This window comes from Sminthopsis crassicaudata, chromosome 1 (assembly GCF_048593235.1).
Source record: "Sminthopsis crassicaudata isolate SCR6 chromosome 1, ASM4859323v1, whole genome shotgun sequence".
Classification (NCBI taxonomy): domain Eukaryota; kingdom Metazoa; phylum Chordata; class Mammalia; order Dasyuromorphia; family Dasyuridae; genus Sminthopsis; species Sminthopsis crassicaudata.
This window is the reverse complement of record NC_133617.1, coordinates 369,846,644-369,871,490: the sequence shown is the minus strand read 5'-3', so window position 1 is coordinate 369,871,490 and position 24,847 is coordinate 369,846,644. Positions and strand designations below refer to the sequence as shown.

Below are 24,847 nucleotides of genomic sequence, written 5' to 3'. Positions count from 1 at the left end.
CAAAGCTGTCTGTTGCATCCTAGCCCACCAGGACTTTTAGACATGCTAGACATCAGCTAAGCTTCAGCAGTATCCTGTTTGGGACAGAATGAGTAGATGCTTTAATAATGTAGCACTTTCATAAAAACCAGTCCCTATCCCTAGAATGCCTTTCCTCATCATCTCTCCCCTTTAGAACCTTTAGGTCCCTTTAAAACTCATCTCAAGAGCCCCCTCCTCTGTGAAGTCCTTCTTGTCAATTCTCATCCTCAAAACCATTTGATATAGAGTATCTCAGGGAGACCTAATTTCATATCTGGCCTTGACACTTACTATAACCCTGGGCAAGTCACTTATCTTCTTTGTCTCAATCTCCTCATCTGTAAAATGAGCTGGAGAAGAAAATGGTAAAAATGTCTTTGCCAAGAAAATGCCAAAAGAGGTCATGAAGGGTTGGACATGACTGAAACAACTGAACAACAACAAATTTATTTATATGTGTACATTTTATTTCCCCCAACAGAATTTAAGAACTTTCAAGGACTTGTACTTTTTTGCCTGCACACAGCAGTTACCAAATAAATGTTCATTTTTATTTGAAACAGGCACTGGATTGGATGTCAGAGACTCAAAGAATTAGACATAGAAGAGGACTCAGGAAGTAAATGTCTGGATTTCATGTTTCCCCTCTGAGTACCTACATAAACTGTCTAACACAAGTGCATTCTACATTAGGAATGATTTTACTTTTTGAGACATCTTGAGACATGTAGTCTCCCTAGTTGAAACTTGTCACTGTATGTTAAGTCAGGCCTTGTTAAGCAAGGCATTCTGGGGTGTGTGAGACTTCTTAGAGAGTATTTCCAAAGGGAAAATTGATTAGAAGAAAAAAATTGGCAGTTCCTTCATCCACTCGCATTCCTTGAGGACCAAGAGCATTTCATTCATGAAACGGAGAAAAACTCATGAGACGAATGCAGGGCAACTCTTCTACCTGTCACTCATTTTGTGAAGCTACAGAAGGAAGTGAGAACAGAGTTGAGAGGCTGGCTTGAAATGGAAGATGCATCTTTGATGATTGGAGCAGAATTCTACTCCTGGCTTGGCCGCCCATTTGCTGTGTATCCTTAGGCAGGTCACTTTCCTCTCTGAATCTTCATCAAAACAATAAATTTTTTATTTAAAAACAGCCATCCCTTCCATACCATAGCAGGGAAAGCATAAGAAAGTAAATGGGATTTTTTACAAAAGCTGCATACAACGCATGATACAGAAAAATTTAGGATTTTTATTTTTTTATTAAAAAAAGGCATTATAGTAGTCTCTAATATCATATGAGAAGAGGCTAAATCCTTACATGATTTCCTATAGGAAAATGAAGCTGAAAATCCCTATGGATTTTATGCAGATTTTTCAGACCACAAGGGAATCACATAGTTCTAATCTCTATGATGTTGAAAGGATAACTGTAAACGATCTTTTTGTTTTGTTTCTGCTCTAATATTCCGTAATTCTGTGATATTCTCTTCAGAATGGGAGGGACCTAATCTGGTATCATTATCCATGTTTCCAAACATGGAATATAGGAGCCCAAAAAGTTTCAAGGCCATCCAACTAGGAAGGAAGTTATTGTTCTTCCCTCCAAATACCATGCATTTACCATAATTTTCATAAATCCTTAAGTGTATACCATACCATCAACATAATTTCTTAAAATTTATTATTTCTATCATACAGCATGTAATAGTGGATGGAGTGCTGGGGGTTGGAATCTAAGAGAATTGGATTCCTTTTAGGTAAACCATTCCAATATCTTTCCCCAAAAAACTCCAAATGGAGTCACAAAGAGTTGAATGTAATTGAAAAATGACTGGATAATAATATCACTTACTTAAGTTTAGGCAATCAACAAAACAATCCTCAAGTCTTGATTTATAAGTTCATCTACTTCCAGGGTATAAATGCTCACATTGAAAATTTAGCAATTGGTCCTGGAGAACCAATTTGAGCTAATTCCAGTACAATTCTGCCTGAGGTGATGAGTTAGTTTTGTCATCAGTTTCCTTACCCTCAGTTAATTACTACAAAACTCTATCCCTATTTTCTCCTGTAGTCACTCTCTATGGAAGAAGTTCATGACTTAGAGTCCATGTTTTTGTTTTTAAGTATGTTGGAAAATATAATGTTTAAATTTTTTGAGGCAATTGGGATTAAGTGACTTTGCCAAGATCACATAGCTACTAAGTATCTGAGGCTGGTCATGCTGACTCCAGAGCCTATCCTTTATCTACTATGACACCTAGCTATATATTATATAACTATATTTCAATTAAATTGGTTTGCTTTGCAATCCTACAAAATCTATTTTATGCATTTAAAAAGTTCGACTGAGAAGGGGGGATCATAGGTTTCATCACACAAAGTATTCCACAACATCAAAAAGATAAAAAAAACCTCTGTGGTTTCTGCCTTAGTAGCTATATGTGGGTACTTCTCTACCATCCTTTTCCTTTTCAGTTCAAATCTTTTCGATTGAAAGAATTAATTTCTATCGATTTCCCTTTATTGGGTACATTCTGCTCTTGCCAGGACCCCACCATTCCTATTTTTAAGCTGTGCACCAGAAATCCAAATCCCATTTTTAAACACCATCTTCTCAACTAGCACCTCACTCCCCAAATCTGCTTTTTCCTCCTGAAGCCTTTGACTTTGATGGACATCAGTGATGAAAACACCACCTGTGCCCCCAAAGCCTTCATTCTCTTGCCCAAGACTTCCTAATCCTCATCAATGCTTCCTGGGTTCCTATTGTCAGTATCACTTATCCCCCTAGTGATCACCAGGAGTGAGAAGTAGTCACAAAGTTTGACATACCTTGCAGGTACTCTGTCATGTCCTAGGAAGTCAGGAGAGTTCTTTATTGATAATGTCAGGTAACTATAACATTCACATTCAATTTATTCCCTCATCCTATGTATTTTCTATCCTTTTTTTCGATCTTCCTCAGTGTCTTGGACACTATCAGAAAAATCCACAATTCACCTTTTTGTGGTGCTTTATGGTTTACAGAATACTTTCCTTACAAAAATTCTGCCAAGTAGTAAAAGTATTATTGTGCCCATCTTGCAGATAAGGAAACAGATTTGGAAAATTTAGTCATTTGCCTAATATCACACAATAAGATTCAATCTCTAGTCTTTTGGTCTTCCATTGCTCCTCCTTCTGAAAAACAGTAGCTATCATTGAAAAGAAACTCTTGTTGCTTTGGTTACTCAGAAAACCTTCTAATTGGCAATTGGAAATGTGGGAAATAATGGGGCTGAGGAAGCTATATAGTCAGGCAAAAATGGGCACAAATACAGTCCTTTTAAGGTACCCGTCCACATTTTAGAATTGGGTCCTATCAAACATTTCAGCTGGTCTCTACCGGTCAGCAGGGGTGCCTCAGAAATAATCAACACAGTTGGGTGTCTACATTCTGGGATACTACACGAGCTGCCCCAGTGAGTCTCCCAAAGTCCTGTGGCTGACTCTTAAAATTCTGTGGTTAGGTCCTCATTCATTTAGAATTTTCATTAAGATTATTAAATTGCAAATACCTCAAAAAGAGTATTTGGAGGAGTTCATTATAAGAGTTATCTCAGACACTCATCTTTTCTTTTGGAAGACACATTGGCTTCTGTGAAGACAGGGAACTGTCTGGTTTTATTTATTTCAGTGAATTATACATAATGGATACAATAAATATTGATTAAGTGAAGGAAGGATTCAGTGAACAGAAAGCCCCAAATTTGGTGCTTATGCTAGCTAACATTGGGGCTGGTGTGGGGCTTGGCATCCAGAAGTCAGCTTGGAGTTAGTAATCTTGATAGGGGAGTCAAAAATTTAACAAAAATAAATTTACCTTAATTCAAAATTTGGCAATGTCAATTCTAACCAGTTGTTCAGGAGCAACTCTATTTTTCCTCTCTTCCTCCCTTCCTTTCCTGTGTGACTTTGGGCCCACAGTCTCTGGGCTTCAGACAATTGGATTGCAGGAGCTCTGAGCAGACCCTGACATTCTGCAAATCCCCGATTTGCAAAACCACAGAGATTTGGCCCGACCACAACTTTCAGTCCTAGATTTTTCTGCTTCAGGCATGTAGATTTGCCCTCTTGAGCTGACAGTCAAATCACCATGTTTGCCATGGGCTTTAGCTATCTTTCCTTGATGACACACTCATCTGAACCAGAGCCTGTCAAACAGAGATTACCTCCTCGGTTCACGGGCACTTTGTTGGCTGGATTTGCCGGTGATGATGGAACAGGCTAGGAGGAAAGGGGAGAGATAGGCAGTGCTGTACTGGAACTGCAGAGCCCTGGGTGCTCTGCAGGAAATTTCTCAGGTAGGGCAGAGAGTGCCAATCGCTTACGTGCCAGTTAATGACAAAGCTTTGGGGAAAGTTGTGGCCAAACCCCAGAGCTGGCAGGCAGAGTCGGGATTGACACCAGATACTGTGCCCATGTAACATAACTGCTTATAGGAATGAGTCCAGACTCCTCAGCCTGGCATTCAGGGCTCTCCACAAGCTATTCCCCTGTTTATTATTATTATCCAACAGAAATGTTCTGCTGATCTACTTACCATCCCTTATTGTGCTTATTTCTTCCCACTTCTGGCAATATCTTTGCTCACAGAGCTGTGTGACCTTGGATTTCAGCTTCTTCATTAGTAAAACAGATGCTGGCTGCCATAGTCCTTTCTAGCCCTATACCATCTATGCTCCTTGAGACACTGTTCTGATTTTCTGGACTGTTCTCCCCTTGCTTTTCACAGTCTTAATTCTGCCCATCCTTTGAGAACTTACTTACCCTGGGAGTGAGGTGTCTTGGGTCCAGATGTTAGCCCTAGAGCTCACATCTTGGCAAGTTACTGCCTCTCTAGGTCTTTGTTGTTTCAACTCTAAAACAAAAAAAAAAAAAAAATCATGCTTTAGGTCCCTTTTAGCACTGTTATTTTGTGAACCTTCTTTGACCATTATAGTCAGTTGTAATCCATCTCTCTCTTATCTGACCACTGAAGGAAACACATTTATAACATAGGTCTTAGAAGGATGTCCCTAGACTTGGAGGATCCTGAGGCAGGGATTTCTTTTCCTAGTACAGAGTAGAGGCTTAGGTTGACTGGTTGAAAAATTAAACATACTGTTCTTGAAGTGAATCATTGGTGGAGTGGAAGAAAGACATAATAGCCAATAGCACAAGATCATAGATTAAGAGTTGTAAGAGACCTTAGACTAACTCTAGTCGAGATAGAATAGAGCGACTAGACCTCCTTAGTCTAACCCTTCCTTCTACAGAAATAGAAAATTGAGTGTTTAGAAGAATTGCGCATGCTTAACCTAGATTGGTTTGCTTGCTATCTTGGAGAGAGGGGAGGGAAAGAGGGAGAAAAATTTGGAACATAATGTTTTACAAAGGTGAATGTTGAGAACTATCTTGGTATGGATTTGGAAAAATAAACTACTATTTTAGAAAATCAATTGTTTTGTCAACCCTAAAAAAGAAAGAAAGAAAAAGAAAATTGAGGTTCAAGAAGGATGTGGGACTTGCCAGAGATCACACAACTTTAGGTGTGCAAAATGCTTTACATATTTTTATGCATTTGAGCTTCAGATACTCCCATCACTATTTTACATATGAGAAAGTTGAAGCCAGTATCTTGCCCATGATCACTCATAATATTAAATTCCCAAAGATGGGAACTGAATTCAAGTCTTTGATTTCAGATTTATCCATTCCACCATAGTGGTTCTTCAATGCTCTCTCTCCTTCTAGTCATCTTGCAGTTATGGGAATAAAGGTCTAAGTCCCAAGACCTGTTTCATTTAGCCAGACAATTTGTGGGATTATACGGATCAGAGCTTTGCCACTGACAGTACTGACACTACTGGTGTGTTTCTACTGAAAAGGAAACAGATTTGGAAGGGGGAAATGGAGGAGGGGGAGAGACAGTAAGGAGAATTAAAAACCATTGCAACACTTAATAAGAAGCCTTATTTAGCACAATAATTAAAGGCAACTGACCTCCTGCAGAGCCCTATGGGTATCTTGTCTGCAAGCCCTCAGTAAAACTGATTCTTAGGAAGCTCCAACAAATCCCTGAGGTGAGCGGAATGTTCGCTGTAGGTGCCTAATTGGGCTTTACAATCGGCTTTGCCATCTTTTAGAGGTGCTTGGGTATCCAGGCTAAATCAAGTTCTAGGATAAGATGGGCAAACTGAAGAGCATCAATGGAGGTGACTTCATTCCCCTTCCCCCCCCCAAAAAAAATAATCTAGATATATCTTGGTAGTTAGAGCACAGGGCTTTCTAATACCTGTAACAGAACTCAGTGATCCTTCTGTCCAACAGATTTCAATAATAATGAAAAGGTGAGCAACCCTATCTTTCTGTTACTAGGAACTTCTTCTCACATATTTGCTTTCCAAATAATAATGTACGTTGTAGAGAGAGCACTGGACTTGAAGTCAGAAAGACCAATGGGCAAATACCACCTTAGATGTTTGCTGTCATTAACCTCATGAACATTGGCTTCCTCATTTGCAAGTGGAAATAAATAGCATTTACCTCATAAAACTGTTGTGAGGATCAAAGGGGATGATTGTATGCAAAGTGTTTTGCAAATTTTATAATTATATAAATATAAATTATCACTACTATTATTATTAATTATCTCATTTAATAGAGATAGTGGTGAATAGATGTATGATTTCAGGGTCACCAGGAAGATTTCCTGCCTCATACCTCCCCAGCTGCTCAGCTACACCTGAAATCCCTTCGTCAGGGGACAAAGCCTTCCATTCCACCTTTAGAGATAAGGCATAAGATGCAATCCTGCTGAGAGAGGAAAATAGGTGATTTACATTCACACTGAGGGCTGTGTTGGGCAGTCGCTGGTAGAGTAGGAGTCAGGCAAAATTTGAATTTTACCTTATTGATATATCAGCTTTTCCTTTCTATACTCGCCCTCCCTTCCCACCCCATCCCAGACCTGTATCTCTTCCTCAGTGTCCCAGGTCTGATAGCAGCATTGACATCCCAACTTTAGTAAAGTATAGGGCCCCTTGGCAATCTGCCCTGTGTCTCTTTGCCACACCCCTCTAGTCTTTTGGCAGGGGTAAAATCAGGTTAACTCGAACATCAAGGGAGAGGGAAAGTGGTTAAAGAACAGTTTACAGGAGGTGTGTGGGACGGGGAGAGGGCACTCCATCCTTCCCTTTGTCCCGGTGAAGGTGAAAGGGGAAGTCCCAGCCCAGGGAGCCACTTCCTCTCACCTTCTCTCCCACTCCCTGTGGGCCTGTGTCCGAGGTCAGGGAGCCCAGAGAGATGCCCTAGTTCCTTGTATCCCCGGGGGAGAGAGGTCTCTGAACACTAGGAGTGCTTTATTAAAAGCAGCTCTCAGTGCCTTTTTTCATTCCATTGTCTCCAGGCAGCCAGGAAAGATGAAATGGGTGGGAGCTGAAGATCCAGCCCTCAGGCCTACAGCACCAGGAAAGATTATCTTTCAAGCTGGAAAAAACTTTTCTGTCTCCTCCTCAGACACTCTTTTTCGTTTCTGTGCATCTAAGACATCCTTTTCTGGGTTTTAAGGACTATTTTAAGATAGTCTATCAAAGCCAGAGACCCCAAATCCTGTCACTTGTAAAGTGCTAGGGGCCCTCAATCTGGTTACCTCTCATCCACAAACATGATTCCCTCCCTCCCACACTCCTCTTCCCCTTCCCCACCCTGCCCCCATCTTGCAAAGCTCTTAAACCACCTCCCTGTCTGAGTCCCAGTGCCCAATGTGATACAGTAGAAAGATTCCAGGGCCTAAAATCAAGAGGCGGGTGCCAGTTCTAGCATTAATTCTCTGTCTGACCTTGGGCAAATGATTTTTCCTCTCATGGCCTGAGTTTCCTCATCTATAAAATAAAGAGGTTAGACAAGGTGAAATTTGAGGCTACTTGGAGCTCTAACAATGTTATGTCCCTACACATCAATGCCCAAATTAAAGAATAATTTCAGACAGTAATGAATTTTAAGAAATGGTAAATGCTCTGAGTTCAGAGAGAGACAAAATCATTATGGGTTGGGATGGCCAGGGAAGGGTTCATGGGACAGATAGGCTTTGACCTGGGCCACCTAAAAAGATAACTGGTTATATCCACACACACTTATACACACATGTGTATTTTTGTAAGCCTGTGTGTATGTATCCTGTCCATCTTTATATGTATAGCTATATAAGATTCTTACAAGCTGGTCTAGGGCGGGGGCTCGAGTCCTTCCCCACGCCTGGAATTTCCTTCCTCCCTCCTCCACCTCCCCTTTGCCATCCTTAGAGTGAAAGCTGGCAAAGACACACCTGTTTGCTCAGGCTTGGGGCTAATCTGGTCTTCTCTGTTTCCGGCTGGACTCTGTTTTCCTGAGTTAGATCTGTGCATGTTCGGGGAGGGGATTTATCTGCAGGCTGTAGGCGGGTTGGGTTTGGAGAGGTGGTGTGAGCTGACTCATATTTATGGCCAGCTGTCTTGCCACCCTGCCTTTGAGGAGTGTTGGAGCTGGGGCAGAGAAGGGAAGGGAAAGGAAAGGGGGAGGGGGAAGCAGCAGCAGTAACAGCAGTGGGGTGGTCTGTTTTTCTCCAGAGTTTAGCTCAGTGCTATGGGTCTTAACTCTTTCTGTGCTGTTTTTAGTTCCATGATTTTCTTTGAAAAATAAAAAACAAAAGATGTTTCTTCATTCTGATGTTACAGTGGGGCCAGTCACTAAGGAGAAAAAGCCTCTTAGATTGAGGTTGGAAGCACCCCAAAGGAGACAAAAATCCTAGAAGAGCATGTGAGAAAAATCTGAGTTCTAATCTAGCCTCAGACACCAGTTGTGTAATTCTGAGCAAGTCACTTAGCCTGATTCAGACTAAGCTTGTTCATCCGTAAAATGGGAATAATAATCTCACAGGGTTGTTGGAGAGATCAAATGAAATAATATTTATAAAGCAAATTGTCAATCTTAATGCACCATACTCCTTAGATATTATTATGTCAAAGCTGTAAAGAAAATGTAATCCCTCTCCTTGCCTTTTCCTGCTCTTATTGACCTCTTCTACCCTAAGCTTCATTAATCAATATCTGTCAATAAGCTTGTTGTTTGTCCCTTATTTCTGAAAGAGATCCGTGACCTTAGGAAGGTGATGTCCTGACATGCAAGTGAATTGAATTTGAATGAGGGAGAGAATTGTGCAAGATCACCTCCTTCACTTTCCCCTCCATCTGGGTCCAGTGGCCAGATACAGATCAGGATGACTAGAGATGGCCTTGGATGCAGTGGGAGACCTCAGCCTTTTTAAGCTAAGGTCTTCAACAGATCTCACTATGGCCGAGATAATGCTCAATCAGTGATTAAGGCTGGGTAAGAAATGAGGCAAAGAATGGCTTTTTTACTTAGTTAAAAAAAAATACTAAATACTTTTATATGGAAGGCATCAGAATAGCTAATTGGCACTGCAGAGAGAGCACTGGGCTTAGAATCAGGCTTGGAATTTTCCTGAGTACCTGAGACCCAGTCTCAGGTACTCACCAGCTCTGTGAGTCGAGTCACTTACCCCATTTGTCTCAGTTTTCTCATCTGTAAATGAGCTGGAGAAGGAAATGGCAAACCTTCCAGTATCTCTGCCAAGAAAACCTCAAACTGGATCACAAAGAGTTGGACATAGACTGATCAACAGCAACAACAACAACAAAACTTGTAGATGGTTTAAAGATTCAGGGTAGGGTAGACTGGGGGATTGGACCAGGAGGTAGAAGAATCGAGTGAAGAATGAATGAAGAGAAAAGAGACTGCGATCACAACCAGCTTCTGTTACTGGTTCTCTAGGTGATTTGGGGCAAATTACCTCCCCACTGTGTTCCTTAGATCCCCTTTCTGAGGATCCAGGCCAGAGTCAGAGCTGTGCATATGTGGGAAAAGGCTATTTGTTTGCTATGATTAGTGGAGCTTGGGAAGGCTCCTGTGCCCCCAAATATCTCTCCGCCATCCTTCTACTCCAACCAAAATCCCCAGTATTTAACCTTTTTACATTTAGGGGATATAGACCCGTGAAGGGACAATCCATTCAGCCATTAATAGCCATGAGCATCTTATTCTAAATTAGGGATACAAGCTAACTAAGGTATATAAGTAGTAATTGAAAGGGAAAGCACAAGGAATAAAGGGCTGAAATGGGGGGGTGCCTTCTGGACAGCCTGATACCCAGGAAGTCAATCCTAGCTGTCTGAATTTGGGAGTAGAAGGGGTCTCTTACTGAGACCCATGAAAACAGTAAAGATTCTAAGAAATATTCTATCCTTTTTTACGATTTGACTAAGGTCCTGAAAGTCTTGCTTCTGAAGACAAGTCCCTCTGCGGACAGCATTACCTGACCCATCCAGTTCTGTCCTCCCTTGAGATCCCATTACCAGCTAGGCAAGGTTCTGTCTCCTTTCAAAAAAGAGACCCACAGACTTAGAGACTTAGAGACTGTGCCTTTGATAGATGGTCCTTTCTGGCTCCAGCTGGTCTCTGAGCCATGGCTATGAGGGAAAGAGATTTGATGATAGTCTTTGGCCCATTTCCAACTGCTCCTTGAGATTGGGGAAAACAAGTCATCAGCTGTGAGTGTTCTTTAATGATGTAAAGTAGGCTAGGGCTAGCCGGGCAGTCAGCCTTGAGAGCACAGAGGTCTGGGTCTTGGAAGGCGCCTGGAATCATTAAGAATCCTTTTTTAGCTGAGGGTCCTTGCCCCTTGTCACTTATTTATCTAGAGGTGATGTGCTCTGCTCATGTGGCCATTAGTCCTCTAGACCAAGAATGCCAGATTTGTGGCAGGACAGAGAGGGTAAAGTTATCTTAATTTGGCAAGTTGCTTCCTGACTACATATTTTCTCCTTTTCTCTAAGACTTGACATAAAGTCCAATGGAAAGGGTACTGTATAGATTAGAATGATTTAATATGATTTTACTAATTGGGACCCACTGTATTTGTGGTTCTGAAGGAAGCATTCAACCCTCTCCCAGAATGATCTTCCCTTCTCCTCATCTCTGCCTCTTGGCTGTTTTCAAGTCTCAACTAAAATCTCAAGCCTTTCTCAGTCCTCCTAATTTTAGTTCCTTTATTCTGAGACTACCTCCAATTTGTTCTGTATATATCTGATTTATAAATTGTGGTTTGAATGTTATCCTTCCATTTTCCCTTGAAAACAATGACTTTTTTGCCTTTCTTTGTATCCCCAGTCCTTAGCACAGTGCCTGGCACATTGTAGGCACTAAATAAATGCTACTTAGCCGGCTGCCCTTAAGTGTTTAGCTCTACAATAAGTATGCTGGCCTCCAGAGAGACTATTTTTTTGGGGGGGAGGAAGGGTGGATATTAAATTCCACCAGAGAGATGAAGTACTTAATTGCCAGTCATGTAGCATCTTTATATCAGTCAGTTGACAAACATTTCTTAAAGGCTTACTACATGCAGATGTTGTGCTAAGAACTGAGGATATAAAAAAGATCAAAAATGGTTCCTGCCTTTGGGGAGTGCATATTCTAATGGAGGAGACAACATGGAATTTACTGGGTACACAAAAGATACATATTAAATGGGTCCAGTCCTGTGAAAAGCATTATGGGGAAATTCAGAGAAAATATATTTCCTGCCCATAAGTACTTATGGCTATAAACTTCTGTAAAGGAAACTGTTGATGACCCATTGTAGGCACTTAACAAATATGTGTTGACTGTCTATATCCACCTGTAAAAGGGAGTAATTCAAGACAACATTTAATCAAATGCTCAATTGTGGCACAGACAGTATGTTCTAACTCAGGGACTAGAAAGATCATGGTGGTTATAGTGGAGAGAAAATTTTTTTTAAAGAAGGGGATGCTTGAACTGGACCTGGAAGAATGGTAAAATTTAGATAGATGGAGGGGAATGGGAAAGGCAGTTCAGGAAGGGGTGAAAGCATGAACCAAGGGACTAAAGGTAAGAAGAGTATGGTGTATGAATGGGACACTGAAAAAGTTGATGCAGCTGCAGGAAAGGGGCCATATTAATAGCATGGGAAACTGTTCCACCTAAAAACTTAATTTCTACATCTTTAAAATGAGAATAATGGTATTTGTATTATTTGTATTACAGGAATTTTGTGAGGAAATCCCTTTTTCAAAACTTAAAGTACTATATGCATATATATGAGAAGAATGGCAATCATGTTAGACAGTGGTGAGAAGTAAGGTTGGATAGGTAGAGAGAAGTATTTTTTCTGCAAGGGACATAAGGAAAAGGTAGAAGAGTTTACTCATATGAGTACAGATCTGGAACTACAAAGGTCTCTAGAGATTAACTTGTCCAACCCCCTCATGTTTACAGATGAGGAAACAGATCTGGAGCAATTAAGTGACTTTTACATGATCACAAAGAATAAGTGACAGAGACAGGGATTCAACTAAAGTCTTCTGACTTCAATTTTTCATAGTATGAATTTCATTTCTAATTTATATTCTTTATTTTAGGTCCATTCAGCTGCTTCTACATGGAAAATGCCATATTTACAGAAAGAGAGCTCAACTTACCCCCCTACTCAGAAGTAGTTTTTAGAGGTGGGGAGTCGGCCCTTTAACTGACTGTCAAAGGAGCAGACAGCCTTGACTTCCAGAATGAAGTTGGGCAGAAGTTTTGTATAGGAACTTATGCATTATGCTTTTAGTACTCGAGGGAATGTTGAACTGAAAAAAAAAAAAGTGCTTCAGGCTTTCAGAATGATCAAGCTTGATCTGCCTGACACTAAAAGTTCTTGCTGTAAGACTGGCAGCTTGCTATCTCTCCATGTTCTACATACTTCCAAGATTCTATTCTAGAAAAGTTCTTTCTTCCCATCAACCTTGGCCACAAATGGAACATGTGCTTCTCTGTCTGAAGATCCCCATCTCAGATTTTCTATTCCTCATTTCAAGAATCATTTCTTAAGTGTGCCAACTAATGTGCCAGGCACTGGGAATCCAAAGGTGAAAGAGAAACACTCTCACCTCACGGAGTTTGCATCCTATCCCTATCCCTAACTCCCTACTTCACCCCGACAATCCCTTTCCTTTAAAAAAAAAATGTATCTTAGCTTTTGACTAAGAGACCTACCTAGTTCTTAGTCAAATGAAGGCAATGTCTTTGTGCTTTGTCTAGTGAATTCTCACTAATTTACCCACACACACATAACTTCCTAGCACTTACTTATTCCTGTCATTTAAAAAACCAAGAAATCTAGTCATACTTGGGACAAAAAATGAGAAGAACAAACACTGTAACCCTGTGCACACAGAAGAGACTGAAGGACAACCCTGTTCTAAATATCACGATAGTGCTATAAGGTAGTGACACAATAACAGGGAAAAAAGCAGGGACATTCATGATTCAAGTTGGTATTGTCATTAATTCAAGCCATCAGTGTCACCATCCCCACCTCCTCCCTCCCTCCCCCCATGTCCTCCCCCCCATATCCCCTCCACCCTGCACAAAGCAGGAGCTACCAGCCTAACGTCAGCCTCCACTATGAAATCTCTGGCCTTTGTTGGTTTGTGTCAGTACTTGAACATTATTTAAATGTAGTTTGGGGTCCGTGAATTGCAATTACCTCGGTGTTATTATTCAGAGGCAGATTGTTAAGATTCAGGCAGCTGTACAAGGAGATGCCCTGTGCTGTTAAGGTCCAATTTAGGAAGGCCTTCAGAGTCTCTTGCACGGGGTTGCTAGGCAACTCCATGCTACAGAAGTGTAAGCTTCATCCTGGAGTAGGAAGATTCGTGAGAGCCTCTGGGGAATTGGATGTGCTGGTCAATCTGAGAAAGGCACAGTGTCAAGGGTGTGTGTGTGTGTGTGTGTGTGTGTGTGTGTGTGTGTATGCCCCACGCATGTAAGGGTGCATAGGTGTGTGTGATTGGGCATGAAGCGGGGCTCTGTCCACTTGATGGGAGGCTCATAAGTGTTGCTGGGAAGACAGAATACAGAGAAGAAGATGCAGAAGGGCAGAGGTCATCCCTGTAGCCACAGAAAGATACCCACAGCAGATGCTGATATGATTTCCCTTCCCTTTCTTCTATTTGCAGGAAATGATCAGGTTCGCTAAGGAACTGTGGGTCTGAAATTTGAGACTAAGACCAGGTTGCTTGTGAGTATGAATTTCGGTTCCTTGGAGAGGGTCTGTGATTTAACAATGCCCCTGGGAAATGGAATTTTCTTTCTCCTCTTCCCGGTGAAGGACAGGTCTCTGATGGAGCCAATTTGAATACCCTGTTTTCAGAGGTAACCATTGCTTCTTGAAAGCACAAATTAATGAACTTGGAGCACTTCTTAATGGGTTGAATTTTAGAAGAATTAATGAATGGCTCTGAAGACTCGTTCTCACCGAGATGGCAGAGAATCTGGTCCATTTGGTTTATAACAGTGAGATGACTGCCCATCTCGCCTAACTGAGACATTCTGAAAGTCATTCTTCAGAGAGAAGATCCTTTGCTTGGGGGTGGGGCAAGGGTAAGGGAGGGATGGAGGGTAAATCTGGGTTATTTTTTCATTGTAACAAGACACACCCTAACAAACACTACCAAAAATGGGGATCGGGTCTCAAACTCATAAAGGAATGTTGGAAGATTCTTCTATACAATTAGAACAAACTTTCTTACCACTTAGCTGGATTTGGAATCCTGGCCAGGACCTCATAATTCTCATTTTAAACAATTGGTCTGGGTTTGAGCTAGATGCCCAAATGGCCCTAAGCACCCCCCTTCATACAGGGTGAGGGGAGTATGGAGTATTCTGATAAATTAATATTCTATTTAACTAAGAGATACTGTATTATGCAAACTCTTCAATGACTCAACCCGAATGAATTTATTAAATGCCTGCTGAATACCTAGCACTATAATAGCCACTGTGGCGAATGCAAAAGTAGCATGTGGCTTGAAGCCATTATAATCTAATAGAAGAGATAGCATACTCACATGAAGCAATTAGATAACACAAGGGACCGTACATAATTAAGTTCCAGATTGCCTGATGCAGACAGTGCAGGCTACAGAAGTTCAGAGAATGGAGAGATCAATGTGGACCGGAATAGACTATGGAAGGCTGCAGGAGGAAGGGCTACTTAAGCATGGCTTGCAAATTAAAAAAGAATTTTAAAAGGGTATTGTGAGGGTAGAGTTGGGGGACAAGATTTTAGTTAGAAAGAAAGCATGAATATGGAAATGGATAGAAGCAGGACATATAGGAGTACCAACAGACTGGTCTGAATAAGGCTAAATCTTTGTGTACAGAATCAGACTGAGAATAGAAGGCAGGGGTAGATTATGGCAGCCCTTGAATGTCATTTATAGATGACTAGGTTTCCAAAAACTAATATATGGTACAAATACGTCTCATTCTAAAGCCTCAACCCAAGTCTGTGAATTTTAAAAAATATTTTGAAAACTATATTTCAACATAATTGATTTCCTCTGAGTTTTTATTTTATGCCTTTAAAAACATTATTCTAAAGAGTTCATAGACTTCACCAAAGTGGTCTAGGACACAAAAGGTTAAGAATCTCTGTTCTTGAAGAACTGAGGACTTGAATGAATAATTTCTCTGAGAATCTGGAGCCCCTCAAGGATCTTGCAGCATGTCATGATCATTCCCCACTTTAGAGAGCAATAACCATGGTCTAATTCTTTATACTCGATTCTGGCTATTTGAGGATTTTTTTTTAATTATTTGGTTTTTAATCAGAACCTTATTTTCATTGTTTGTAATTGAGTTTCAATGAGTGACTGACCAAGGAAAAATGCCTTTTGGAAAATTAGATAAAAAAGGAACTTTCTCTCCACAAAGAAAATGAGACATAGGTGAAAACTGGGAACAAGGGAGGCTGCTAGGATGTCACCAAAGGGCACAGAATCATGATGTTCCAAGGCCTGTATCCTCCATCTGTATCCTCCATCCACCCCCAAATATTCCATTCACAGGAGGTAGAGTCAAATACCATTTTCACCTGGACTGACAGTGATTTTCAAGTTAGAATCCCTGAGATATACAGCAGCTAAAAATAAGCAATCATCAAATTCAAACTCTGCAGTGATTGAAAATGATGGTGTTCCTTATGTTTCAAACTTTGACTGAATGTGACGTATTCTAGTAAATCGTCAACCATTCAGGCTCCATTAATTCAGAATTTGTGATCATTTATCCTTTGGGATTAGGTTGAAATTTAACCTTTGCTTCAAGAAACAATTTCTTCAGAAAGACTATAAATTCATAGTGCAAACAAGATCCTAGAGGAATATTTAAAATGCTTATCAAACTTCCCACATATCTTCAAGCACCTTAGATAGGCCATTTATAACAGAACAACTGGCATGCTAATAATGAGTCACTCATCAATTCATTAGAGCAGGTCCCCTATGAAGTGCCCTATTAGGCAACAACTTAGTTTGAATTACTGTATTACAGTGCTTGAGCAGAATTAAGCTGCCTCCCTTCAAACCCAGTCTATAATTCAAGCTTTCTACTGAATTGAATTGGTCTTGTTCTCCAGTTACTCTGAATCAGGGAGATTTTGCTAAATGTGTTATCTGTTCCTATTTGGATGTGGTTTAACTAAATTCAATTCAACATTTCAACCCAAGATTTATTGAACACCTGCTATGTAAAAACTCAGTGTTTTCTATAAAAGTATTGAATGGCTGCTATGTAAGAATTCTTTTGCTCTCAATGAAGGAGAGACACATTTTAGATTAGATATGGCGCCTGCCCTCATGGGATTTATAGTATAGTACGGTTTCCAGAGTTGGGAAGACTTGAGTTCAAATGTGCCCTCAGACAATTATTAACTATGTGATCCTAAGCAAGTCACTGAACCTGTTAGCAGTTTCCCTATCTATAAAATGAACTGGAGAAGGAAATGGCAAATCCTTCTAATAACTTTGCCAAGAAAATTCCAAAAGGAGTCATAAAAAAAATGGAACATAACTGAAAAATGACTAAACAAGGGGTGATAATGCACAAATGACTATCTTTAATTACTACTCAAAGATCTAGAATTTCACTGGGGTATTACTCCCATCCACTAAAGTAGATCCGGATCCCTCTATCTTCTGATGCATCTAGTGGCATCATGTATAGAGTTTTAAGTCTTGGAACCAAAAATTCAAATTAGGCCTTGGATGCTTATTAGTTGTAATATGAATCTGCGTTAGTCACTTAATCTTGTCTGTCTCGATTTCTTTAACCGTAAAATGGAGATGATAATAATAGCACCTACTTCCCAGGAGTGTTGTGAGGAACAAATCAAATAATATTCGAAAAGCCCATGGTAGATGCTTAATAAAATGCTTGTTTCCTTCTGTCCTCTTAAGTGACATTTCATGAATTGTAGTGACCAAAAAAGCATCACCTCTTCTACTCTTGATTTTGAGCCCCTCCACACTTATTTATTCTGATTCTCAGATCAAAGTCCATTTCTAGAGCTGTATTGGAGACCGTTCCAATTTAATAGAATATGCCTGAATTTACTTTAAAAAACTCTTGGCTTCCCGCATGCATCAAAAGACAAAGAGTACCCGTTATAGCTAGCATATTATCAAAGCTTTGTGAATTTTAATAGTTTGATTTTACTATTATGTGGGAACTTATCAATACATACAGAGGATCTTCGTCACCTTTCTAGCAGAGCTATTTCAAATAATGAAATGGGCTATTTAATGAGGGAATGAACTCCCTAAGCTTGAAAGTACTCAAGCAGAGGCACAGTAGAGGGTGAGCAGTTGATCTCCTGGATCCATTCTGAATCTAAAATTCTATGGTTCTATCATTTTCTGATATCCTTATTGTCCCAAACAATACAAATATTACACTAGTTGTTCAGTTAGCAGAGTTGCTGCCTTCAGGCACATATTGAGTGCTTATCTCCCAGGTTTCAGTCTCATCCGCTTTGTCTAGTGTCTGCAAATGTTCAAATAGAATGATATTTTTCCTTTGCAATTTTAGTGCCTGTTTCCTTGAATCTTCCACTGATGCTCATGCTCCCATTCTGAGGTTATAAGGAAATCCATTCTATTACCACATGACCCATCCCAATTCCCTAAATGAAATTTGGTGATGTCCCTCCCTGCCACAGGAAAAAGAAAATCATTTCCAGAAGAGAAATGGAATCATTATCTTGATTGAAATAACATCTATTTCCCAACCTACAACCTGATAAAACATCAAATTGGTGGAGTATTTTTTATTACTCCATAGAATTTTTAGGATACAAGATAATGCCTGGCTAGCTGATGCTAGTGCAGTGATTTGGACATTAAGGAGTTCAAAGTTCCCCACTGGAAATGGTGGGTTAGACCCAGAGTTGTTTCGGTCATATTATTAGGAAAAACGTGAAAGGAGAACCTGAACTACAAAGACAAATGGAAGACAAAGGTAGGAGAATTTGTTTCCTTTCTCTTTAGCCCTTGGATTACTGTACCTGCTGAAAGTCTTGGAAGTCTTCAGAAGGCAGAGATCTGTTTTAGGAAAACTGGAAGGCCATCAAGCCCGCCCCATCATTTTACAGATGAGGAAGGGAGGAGAAGTGACTGGTTCAGAGTCACTTAGCTACTGAGTGTCCGAGCAGAGCTTAGAATCCAGAGTTTCTTGATAACAAGTTTGGTGCCATATTCCAAGTCTGACTTCCTCATTTCACAGATGAGGACCCCGAGGCCAAAAGAGATGAAACAACTTTGCCAAGATTACACAGATGGTGTGCAGCAAAGCTGGGATTTAGACCTGGCTCCTGTGACACCAAATCCAGCATTTGCTGTGCACCAAGGCTTAGGTTGTAGAACAAAGAGACTGAACTAGAAGGCAAGAAGAAGAGGGCCTGGCATGTGGGCCTGCCTCTGTTAATCCATTTTTGAGTCCTCTCAAGCAAGTCTCTCTGAGCCTTCATTTCCTTATCTGACAAATGTGGAATAAGCAATACCTGCCCTACCACCATTACAGGTAGAGAAATGGTGCACGGGGTAGAATGCCAGGCTTAGAGTCAAGAGGATTCATTCCTCTCACCTGAGTTCAAATCTGGCCTCAGACACTTACTGTGTGATCCTGGGCAAGTCACTTAATCTTGTTTGCCTTACTTTTCTCATCTGTCAAATGAGCTACAGAAGGGAATGGCAAAGCATTCCAGTGTTCCTGTCAATAAAACTCCAAATGGGGGCATAAAGAGTCAAAATAACTAAAAGACTGAACAATGAACAATTCTAATGAGTATAGATTTATAGTCAGATATTCTGGGTTTGAATTCCAGTTATGCTACTTACTACCTCTGTGATCTTGGATTATCTTGTCCCTATGCTTTGGTTTTCTTGTTAGAAAAATGAAGGAACTGGATCAAGTGATAGTGAATTTTGAATCTGTTAATCCCTGACATTTGATCTGGTACATCTGTCTGCCCCCAAGCAATACTTAGCCTAGGCTCCTGAAGAAAAATGACATGCAATCCTATTTTCCAATAGGCTGGTTTAGTCATTCCAACCTGCCACCAACCCACTTGCTGACATAGAAGGCTTGTTAAAAGCCTTCACAATCTGTTTCTCAGCTACTTTTCCAGGACTATTACATATTATTCTTTGCCCATTCTGTGTTCCAGTCAAAATGGCCTATTTCTTCTGTGTTACATTGTCTTGTTTCTGTGCCTTTGCTCCTTCCTAATTGCCATCTTTTGGAATCCATAACTTTATTCAAAACTCAGCTATAATGCCAACTCCTATACAAGGCCTCTCCTGAGCCCTTAGTCTCCTTATCTGTAAAATGTGAAGGAAATAGCAAGCCAGTATCTTTGCCATGAAAACCCCAATTGGGGTCACAAAGAGTTGGACACAATGAACTGACTAAACAATAACAACAAAAAAAAATCAGAGGTGAGACTAGAACCTGGATTGAAATCTAGTGGTTTTTACATGATCCCAAGCTGAGAGGAGAACATCCATTTATATAGGGTCTTACAATTTTTTTTTTATTTACTAGATATCTATATTTTTGTAATTATATAATGTATATTGTAACGTGCTCTCCTGGCAGTTACAATTACTAGTCTGTCCTAGACCCACCAGAGTACCTTTGACCACTGTCCTTTGCAGTGTGAGCTCTACCCGGCTCGCCTCCTCTGAGGCCTTCTAAGGTCTCTGGCCACAATCTCTTGAATCTATAGCTTAATAACCGGTAGCGCACTCAAGAACAGCCACGTGTAATCTCAAAAGCCTTTATTATACCTACTCACATAATGCCCTAACTGATGCCCTGACTTGTTGGTTCCCGAGTGAACACCTGGTCAGAAGACCCACGTGTTCACTACCAAAACCCTTACCTCTTTTGGCTATCTATCTTGGCTTGGCCACCCAGGCTGGGAAGCCAGGGTGAAGAACGCCAGGTTAAAGAGAGTGATTGCTGCCTGCAGTGGGCTTACATAGGGCCTGTGAGGTCACACACACAGCCAATCAGCGAGAGAGTCACCCATTACGAAGCTATCTCAATATGGCCAGGATCCCGCCCAAGGGCAGTCCTAATATCCACAGAAATTACTTCCAGGCCTCAATCTCCCGATGCGCTGTGGCACAGCCCATTTAAAGGGCCCTTACAGTATATGTCAACACACATGTGTGTAAATGTAGCCACATGTGCATATGTGCATGTATATGTATGTGTGTATATATGGCTATGTTTATATATACATGCATATTATTTCCCCCAATAGAATATAAGCTATGCAAGGACAAGAACGGTTTCATTTTTTTCCTCTATATTCCCAGCATCTTGCATGATATTTGGCACATAGTAGAAACTCAATAAAGGCTTGTTGAGTGTATGAATAAATAAATTGATGGATGAGTATCTCCTGCCAGACTTGACTTTGCATATATCGAAATGAGATTTGTTTGGATTAAGGTATTCCTTCCGGAGACAAAGGTGACAGTGACCATCCAGTGGGGACATGCAAATTACTTTTGAAAAAAATGTGAAGCCTTGTTTGCTCCAGTGCCTGGCTCACTCCTGATGACAAATCCTCTCCCCCACCTGCCCATGCTGGGGGTGAGGGAGAAGCTGCTGGAGACGGGTCAGTTCTCCCCTGCTACCCTTGTCAATTAAACCCTAAACCAATCCCAGAGATTTTCAGTGGGGCCATGGTAAGCTTTATAGTCTAGACCCCCAGATGATTTCCCCCTGCCCAGAGACTGAAACGATGAGCTTCTCTGATTGGATCGACAGTTTTATCCCCGTGCCTCTAAAGTCTATCAGGCACAAAGCAGGTCAAGATTTGTATGTCGCCGTGTGATAGAGAGACTGGAATGGGTTTGATAAAGGCATTCCCTTCAAAGAACTCATTCTTTGCTTTCAAGTAGGACAATGCATCAGAGAAGTTGTCAGGCCCGTTTTGACAAGGGTGAGAGGCATTAGCTAATATTTTGATTTTAATAGAATGAATAATAAAGAGCCCTGAGTACCTTGCAACTAATTTGGAAAAGCCTAATTCTCTGCATGTCCTCAGTTTGAGCCAGTCTCCAAAAGAGTTTGTAACAAAAGGGTCTTTTTTTTCCCCTAGGAAAAAAATGCATTCCTCCGCCAACTTTTCTCCTTTTTAAACCCTTCCTGTAATGCTTCTCAGTTAACAGTTACTTATGAAAAGATGAAACAAAGTTGGTGCCTGAAGCAGCAAGCCTCAGACAGAGCTCAGGAAGGGCAGGGTTCTTGCTTTTGTTCCGTGGTTCTGACCAGGTTGCTGTATGCTACCTTGCCCGGTATGATAGCAAGGAATTTCAGACGTGGAAGAATTCATTAAGCGGGAAGCCTTGGATGAAGTAGCTATATGCCTTATGTTTAAGTTTATGGGGTTCCTGACCAAGGGCCATGATTTCAAGGGTACCAAAGAAAGGCCTCCTTCCGCACTCGCTACTATCCCATTGACTTCTTTTCTGTTGCTCTAAAATTCTTTCTCATGAGACTGTTGTAGTTATGGGGGCTGGGAGTTATGGAGGGGATGCAGAGACAGACAGAGACAGAGAGATAGAGAAAGACAGAGAGAGATAGAGACATATATATTTAGAGAGAGAGAGAGAGAGAGAGAGAGAGAGAGAGAGAGAGAGAGAGAGAGAGAGAGAGAGAGAGAGAGAAGGAGAAAGAGAGGGAGAGAGAAAGGAAGAGAGAAACATACACAGAGAGAGAGAGAGACAGAGAGAAGGAGAAAGAGGGAGAGAGAGAGGAAGGGAGAGACACACAAAGAAAGGAGACAAACAGATGGAGAGACAGAGACAGAGAGAGATACACAGAGACAAACAGAGAGAAAGAGAGAGAGAAGGAAAAAAAGGGAGAAAGAGAGAGAGGGAGAAAGAGAAGGAGGAAGAGAGGAATCCAAGTGAAGAAAAGGCGAGAAGGGGGAGAGAGAAAGGGAAAAGGGGAAAAGGGAAGAAGAGAGAGAACGAGTAGCAGCAGCAGATTATCTTAGACAGCCAAAGGATGTCTGACCATTGGTAGGGCCACCAGGAATCCCAGGGCAGGATTCTCAACTTAGTATGCTTTAGGGACTTGGTTTTATTAGTCATGATCAGTATCTGAGAGAGGGATTCATATGAACCCAAGTTCACAAAGAACTAACTGATAAAGATTTGCCATTCAATTGATTTATACCTAAAACTCTCAACTAATATAGAAATATGTTTCACATGATTGCAAATGTATAGACTATATCAAATAGCTTACCATCTCAGGGAGAGAGGAAGGGAGAGAATTTGAAATTCAAAATAAAAAAAAAACACTAAATTTTTTTAAACTTGTAATTAGGGGAAAAATAAAACATTAATTTGAAAATACTTAAAATTGACAAGGGGACTGGGATGCCAGTTCCCATTGGTCAGCACATTCTCTTTCCATAGAGAAGTCTATATGGGAGAATAGTTTAAAATGAAAAAATAGTTTGCAAGTACAGAATCATAGGGAATAAATCATAGGGATTTGTGTGAACTTGAGAGATGGCATCAAAGAGTTATACCTATAGAGCTAGAAGAGTCTAAGGTACACACTGTACTTTTTTTTCAGATAAGGAAACTGAGACCCAGAGAATTTAAGTGACTTGTCGGAGCTCACACAGATAATATGTAAAAGAGACAAGATAAAAGGCTGAGGTCTTATGGCTCCAAATCTAATGCTCCTCTAATGCGGAATCATGCTTCATTAGGCTACACTAGTCTGATGACCCCATTTCTACCATAGGAACCAGTCAGTCAAATAACATTTGTTAAACTCTACGTAGCAACCACTGTTCTAAGCAAAAGAAGAAGTATGCATATACAAACATATATATAGTCCTCAAGGAATTTATATTCTATCGAGAAACAACATATACAGAGATAAGTGAACAGAACTATATAGATATGGGTATATAGTCCCTATCAGATAAAGTAATGTTAATGGGGAGGCAGTAATAATACTTGGTAGTACTTGAATTGAACCTTGAAAGAAGCTCGGGATTCCACAAGATGGACAAGTAGGTACATAGAGCATCAGGTCTGGAGTCAGCAAGACTGATCTTCCTGAGTTCAAATCTGGCCTCAGACACTTACTTTTGTGTGACCCTGAACAAGTCATTTAATCTGTTTGCCTCAGTTTTCTCATCTGTAAAATGGACTGAAGAAGAATATAGCAAACTACTCTAGTATCTCTGCCAAGAAAACTCATGAAGAATTAGACGTGGCTGAGAACTACTGAATAATAGCAGCAAAGGGATTCTTAGTGTCAGAGGTGATGAGGGAGTGCATTCTGGTTAGAAGGGAGAGGTTGTGCAAATCAAGGACATACAAAATGTTATGTGCAAAGAATAATTAATAAGCTAGCCTGGATACACCACAGAGAATAGGGAGGGTAATTATGTACCTATAAAGTCTATAAAGATAGACTGAAGTCAAACTATAAAGGTAGGACTGGAATCAGTCTGGTGAACAAAGGATCTTGTATTTGATTCTAGAGTCAAATCAGGTAGCTAGGTGGCAGAGTGGATAGAGCACTGAACCTGAAAGTCAGGACAGCTCATCTTCATGAGTTCAAATCCAGCTTCAGAGCCTTATTAGCTGTGTTTCTCTGGGCAAGTCACTTAAACCCCACTGCCTCAGTTTCTTCATCTATAAAATGAGCTGAAGAAGAAAAGGCAAGCCAATTATAATATCTTTGCCAAGAAAACTCAGCTGGAAAAATGTTCTACTTTGTCTCTGGGAGCATGCTGATGCTCTGAAACTTGTTTAGAGTTATTATTTAAAAGAATTTGGAGTGGTTTGGGGGAACTAAATTCAGGTTAGATGAGTTCCTGCCTTTACTCCGCATCTTGGCTCCTTCCCCCAAGAAAACCTCAAATGGAGTCCCAAAGACATTAACGTGACTGAATAATAGAGACAAGCACAAGTCATTAAAGCTTGAAGAGAAGACCTATCCTTTAGGAATATTACTTTTTCATCTGTAGGGAGGATAGATGAGAGAAGAAAGATGGCCAGAATACTCCTGCTGGCAAGGTAAGCTGCCCTCTCCTACACACCCCACAAACTTTTATTCTATAACTCTAGCCTCTCTAACCTCCATAAAGAGTTCTTTTTCCATTTGTCATAAACAATTCTTAGTTCCCGAGGTCTTGGATTCCTTCCATTTGTTCATCTTGGATTAGTTATACTGCTATTGGTAGGCAGTGGAAAGCATAGAAGACTTGGGGTATAATCCCCAATCTTATACTTACTTACTAGGTATATGATATTGCCCAATCCTTAACCTCTCCATTCCTTTACCTGTC

At 40.6% G+C, this 24,847-nt stretch overlaps 1 protein-coding gene across 6 annotated transcripts in view; it reads left to right on the top strand.

Annotated features, from left to right (window-relative positions):
* The window catches only part of ZBTB7C (zinc finger and BTB domain containing 7C), a 553,406-nt gene that overhangs the window by 302,261 nt on the left and 226,298 nt on the right, over nt 1-24,847 (top strand). For all 6 annotated transcript variants that reach the window (XM_074279336.1, XM_074279335.1, XM_074279330.1 and 3 more), the window contains one exon: nt 14,124-14,185. The gene's annotated coding sequence lies outside the window, so the exon portion shown is untranslated. The remainder of the gene's footprint in view (nt 1-14,123; nt 14,186-24,847) is intronic.